At 40.4% G+C, this 6,000-nt stretch overlaps 1 long non-coding RNA gene across 1 annotated transcript; it reads left to right on the top strand.

Annotated features, from left to right (window-relative positions):
* Positions 1-761: 761 nt before the first annotated feature.
* On the top strand, positions 762-4,748 carry LOC104873751. The gene is made up of 3 exons (XR_783575.1): positions 762-782; positions 1,144-1,360; positions 4,551-4,748. It is a non-coding gene; the product is annotated as an uncharacterized LOC104873751 (long non-coding RNA).
* The last annotated feature ends 1,252 nt before the right edge of the window (positions 4,749-6,000 follow it).

The raw sequence follows: 6,000 nt of genomic DNA, 5'->3' as shown, positions 1-6,000 counted from the left end.
TTGTATAACTTTTATTCAAAATGCTTTGGATCAGAAATACTTTATATTTGGGATTTTTTTAAATTTTAAAATATTTATATGTGCATAATAAGATAGCTTTCAGATGACTCAAGTCTAAACATGTTTATTCACATAGCCTAAAGGTAATTTTAAGTAGTATTTTTGATAATTTTGCACATGAAATATAGTTTCATGGAGTGGAATTTTTTACCTGTGGTGTCATGTGAAATATTTACATTGGGGATGTTCAATCTAACTGTAATAACTGGCAGGATTGCCTCTTTGGTCACCGTTATTGTCCTTATCATACGTTTCTAGTAATGACCCACACATACCATCTGCAGAACCAACATTATTTTTCCAGGGCAGAAACTAACTTTTTCCAGGGCAGAAAACTGATTAACCACTGACAACTAATGTCACTTTATCTTGGGGATATATTTTTTGGTTTGGAAAGTGAGAGATTTAGATTAGAGAACCCCAAAGATCTCATCCTAGTATATAATTCTGTGAAGACAGCAATTTCAGGAAGTATTCTAATGAATCTTAAATTAGCTCATCAAAATATTTTATGAGAAGCTATTTGATATTGTTGGAGCCTGAAGAGTACTTCCCAAAAACCATTTTCTTGGCCTTTCTGCATCAGGAAGTAACCTTCTGCCAAGTTTGAAAGGAACCTGAGCCTCCGAAAGGGGCCGAGACTGTGAAGTCACAAAGCTCCGATGTATATGAACTTGGCCCGATGTGTCGCACCCTCTGTGCTCTGCTCGTGTTGCCAGCTGGTAGGGCTCTTTCAGCTTTACTGTTTAAAGTTTCCTTTTGGACTAATGAATATTTCTAAAATATTGTATTGCATTAGAGCTCATGCTATGGCAGTGTAAATCAATTCCCACTTCTATTATATAAGTTATAAGTTTGTGATTTTTTTTTTTTACCCCTACAAAAATTCCATTGAGATATTGCAGACCTTATATTGGCTAATAAGAAACTATGGTGGTGGTCTGGTCTGGTACAAATAGCTATGAGTGGGACTTGGGGGAGCAAAACTGTTATCATTTTGGCTTTGGAATTCAAGGAAGAGATGAAAGCCCTGTTAAGTTTCCTCTGGATAAGGATAAGCCTTTTTCTCTATTTATTCCACAGAACCATAGTTCAGCGCCCATTCTTCCGCTTTCTGAGAGGTAACCTTCTCAAGCAGGATTTCTCTGGACTGGAACATTAAGAAAATGAAAACACCAGTAGTATATCCATAAAAGAGGTCTCAGAATGTCAGAAGTTGGTGAGAAAACTGTAAAAAAGCGGAGAAACCACGGTCTTCCCATTCTATGATAATTAAAAGCTTACTGCTCCTGCTTGCAATGTGCGTCTTCAGTGATTGTTATAAATATTAATACAACTTTGAGAAATGGAGACCTGACTTTAAATGTTACATTTTATTTATAAGTGCATAGTTTAATGACGGTTATAAAACATTGATTATTTAAAATTTGCTGCTGCTTTGTGGCTGGAGGGCGAAACAGGTTTATACCATGGGGCTGTATTTGATGAATGATATTCTTTAAGGCACAGAAAGCAGCTACAAGACAGTCACTTGAAGGAACTTTTAAATGTTCATGCGCGCACACTTTGTTAAAGTTAAACACAGCTTTTCTCTGGAGCTCCTTTGCACTGTGGCTACAATTCCGATCCGCTTTCTGAGTTGACTTATCATTCTTTTGGGAGTATGAGAATTTCCTCTAGCATGAAATCTGGAATATGCAAGGTATTGATGGCATCTGTGCATTATTTGAAGAGTGCAATGAAATGGCTTGTGTGCTCACACCCCAAATTTAGGTGTCAGAGCTCTAATCCCTATGTGACTGTGTCTGGCCATGGGGTTTTTAGGAAATAATTCATAAAAGTGGAGTCCTAAGCCTTTAGTTAGGATTGGTGGCCTTCTAAGAAGACCGAATCTCCTTGTGTCTGTGTCTCTCTTTCTGTGTGTCTCTGTGTCCATGTCAGAAAACAAAGTGAGGCGGTGACTACTGCCATCCAGGGAGACAGGGGCCTCACCAGACACCAACTGAGTTTGAGCCTGCAACTTGATCTTGAATTTTCAGCATCCAGTTGTGTGATACAGTGAATGCTCATCATTTAAGTCATCTGGTCTGTGGTGATTTGTTACGGCTTCCCTGGTCGACCAAGCCAGTAGAGCTCATGGGGGATGAGAATAAGTTAATTTTAGAGACTGCACAGCTGTCTAATTTTAGCAAGATGTCATGCCAGAGGATGGGCCACTTTAGAACGGGGCTGTGTAGGAGGGACTGGGACTTGGGATAAGTTAAACTAGAGGTTGGTAGATGCTGAAGATCCAGCTGAATAAGAAACTCAGTGGGAGAGGTGAGCTGAGCAAGAGAGTTGTAGATTTAATTTTAGAAATGCAGAAATAATCCAAAGATGGGAAGGCAATCAGAAAGTCAAGTACGGCACTGAACAACAAGCCTGATGACTTAAAACCCAAGCCTCTTTTGTTTTTAAAAATCTCTGCCTGGTGTTATTCTCCATGTGGTTCTAGGTAACGGTAGGCCACAGGAGCTCAGTAAATTCAGGGTAGTATTGCGAAGACTTTGCTTCTAGGAGTCACAGCCACAGAGTTGTTGCTATGGGAAAAAAAGTCCAAAAGTAGGGGAATGACTGAATGCAGGATTCTGTGGAGGTGCCTGCCCTTCAAATAGTTAAGATGCAGAGAGAAAGAATGGTATTGATATTTTGGCTGGTTAAATACAACCTAGGAAACATACAAGTGTGACAGGTGTGATCAGAATTATTTTAAAAAGTGCAAAGGTATATGTGAACACACACAGAGATGAGATAAAAATATACTCCTTAATGAAAAAAAAGTTATCTCTGGATATTTGGCTCATTATAATTTTCTGCTATATACTCTTTAGGGTCATTTTTTCCCAGAATGACAGGGTTTTACTCTGAAATTAGAGAACCAAAACTACATACTCCTACTATTAAAAAAAGAAAAGGTCATAGGGGTAAAGGGTAAGTTTATAGAAGGATAACTACAAAATATACTACTGATCTGTTGGATTTTGTACAATTAGGAGCTTCACTGTAATGTTTTTTTTGAAGGACGGTAGACTAAGCAGAATCCAGTTTACACACACACACACACACACACACACACACACACAGAACATTGATGGTGTAACCATTATGCTTCATTGGCTTACAACTCTCCAGGTTCAGTACTCAACTGCTACCTTCTGTATTCAAACAGAACAGCGTAAGAAGGCAGCAAAAGCAGTGTAACTCCTCAAGGTAGCCAAACACACACACTATGTTCCTGTACCCATCATTCTTGCCCTGCCGGATCATAATCTCGCTTGCAGGAAGGTCTGAGCACTTACAAATTTGAGGAAGGGTGGGGAGGTGGCTTAAGCATCCTTTGTCTGATAGCATTCTTCTGATGAGAGGTAGACTTTGTGGAGTGAGAAAGAAACAGAAACTTATTTGAGGAGGTGTGGAGGTGAGCAGAGAAAGAGGTAGGGCATAAATGAACTGAAAAGGAAGTGGTAGTAACATAGGTTGAAAGTGAAGATGCTACATCCGTAAAATAATTCAAATGGTATTTAAAAAAAAAAACGGATGCAGTGAATACTGCAGTCTAGAATGGGTAAACAAAGAAAGTGGCTTTTTTCCCTCTTCATTCATTCCCGTACTCTGTGTGGTGTGTGATCACTCACGTTGTAGGCACGCCTGCTGCATTAGTGTGAGGAGACAGCGGCTCTCTGCTGTTAGCCAGCAAGGATGTGCCCTATTCATCTTTTGCAGAAGCTGAGGCCATCACCAATAAAGCTGTGTTTTGCAAGGCTTCTAAACTCTGGAAATAACGAGAGTTGTCAACCTCAGAAAGCTGAGAAGTTAATCCCTCTAATTACAAATCTAAAAGACTTCTGTCTGCTGGACTGGGGTGGAGATTTGTGTTGATCAGTTTGACAAACAACATAGCAACCTGCTGCTATGTTGGGCCACAGTGAGATACTTTGAATGGAGGGTCTGGGTGAACGGAGGGGCTGAGGGCTGTAGTTTTTGCGAATTTTTTGATGGCCCCACTTTGAGAGGAAGGAGCCAAATGAGAGGAAACGTCCTGATGGCTTGGAAACTCTCATCTCAGTCCTTGGAAGACTTGTTTTTCTTTGCCAGGTTGCATTTCCAGAGATGAACTGAACTGGTTCAGGTGGAACAGGAACTTAGCTTAGCCCTCAAATAACTTGAAAAGCGTTCAGATTTATTGCAAAGAATCACTACAAGGAGTGAACACAAGAATGAAGATATTTCAAGGCTACTCTATGATATGAGAGACCAGGGTTTTACAACTTTATCCCAAAACTTCCTATAACCTATGATCATGGCAGCTGAGGACAGATATCGTTGGTAAATTCCAATTAATGAATGGAGAGTTAATGGCATTAATTCAAAACAGCTTGGTTTAAACCCCACATCATGCGGTACTCCAAAAAATAACCTCAGTGAATTTCTCCTATTTCTTTGCCTTACAGCTTCATGCACACCGAATGCTTCCTGGGAGACCAAAGACTTCCTGCACTGCAGCACCCCGAGTTGTCTTTTTCTCAATGATTGGTGAATTGCGGCTGTTCCTGCACACTTTCAGCAAGGGAGCAACTCATCTGCTCCCTAATCCTTTTCAAAATGCAGAGGAAATTGAAAAGCAGATTCAAATCTTGTGAAGTGTGTAACTGGCCTATGTATCACCTATTCAAATGTGGGTGCATATTGAAACTGTAAATTTTAAAAAGATGCATATTTAATGTTGATAAAAGTACCCATGTTGGTGTCTGTCTGAAGCTGAGGGTCGTGCAGGATAACAAGGCTCCACCTGCAGGTAAGTCCCTTGACAACATTCGCCCCACTCACAGCTGCAGCAGCAACAGGAACAAGGTTCCACCCAGGGGGCTTGTGATGCAGATAAGAGAACCCACGGAACCTGAGCCCTTTGAAAGTTTAGTGGGATGCCAAATGGAAAAGTCTTACAAACAGGGGGCAATCCAAGACTCAGAAATCACTTTCTCCTCTTCATTAGGGGAGTGAGACAACTGGTATTCATGTTTGGAAGGGCATGGAAAAGTAACTGTAATTCTACTGTTACTCCTTCCTCTGACTTGTGCTGTGAATGTTCAAAACCGTCATCTTCAATAATAATCCAGTGTTCTTCCCAGAGAAAGGAAAGGATGATTTGAATTAAATTAATTCCAGTCGTGTCATCTAATTGAGGATGGAAGAGGACAATTACCACCAACGGTGAGGGGTCTGAGCACATTTCTGCCAATGTTCTACTCTGAGCGATCTCACCTTTCTGGAAAAAGGCGTATGTTACAAGAAGTGTATCACTAGACGAATTAGGCTGCCGATCTGCAATAATTCTATTAAAAATTAAAATTCATTCATTTCAATTTATTGCGGTCATTTTTAAGAAGAGAAATCACGCTTTGAGCAAATATAGTAGAGATGCAAATACTGCTGAGTTTCAGAAGGTTAAGGTCCCTGTAACTGCAAGTCCTCGGATAAGAGATATATGTTTCTGGGGTCGGGGATTTAGCTCAGGGGTTCCATCACCTGCTTCGCAAGTGTAAGTTCTGGAGTCTGATCCCTGGTTCCAAAAAGAAGTAAATAAAAAAGGATACATCTTCCCATGTACAGTGGACCCACTGGTTACAACAAGCCTGATACACAAATGACTTGGGTTATAAACAGAATTTTAGTTCTAATTTACGAACAAAGTCTTGAGCTAGGACCTGAATGCCAGTTTCTTGTGCTTACAGTGGTATCAGATACAGATTTAACCTTAAAGAGTCGTGGAAGGAACACGACAAAATCCTTTGCTGTGTGCGGTTTAGTGAGAAATTCTGGGCCAGTGTCTCTCTAAGGACACTGAGATCTGCTTGTATAAACGAGAGAGTTTGAAAGCTGTGTGGTGGACCCTGAGCCTTC

This window comes from Fukomys damarensis, unplaced genomic scaffold (genome assembly GCF_012274545.1).
Source record: "Fukomys damarensis isolate Sample0158 unplaced genomic scaffold, DMR_v1.0_HiC HiC_scaffold_23, whole genome shotgun sequence".
Lineage (NCBI taxonomy): Eukaryota > Metazoa > Chordata > Mammalia > Rodentia > Bathyergidae > Fukomys > Fukomys damarensis.
This window is presented reverse-complemented; position numbering and strand designations above follow the sequence as displayed.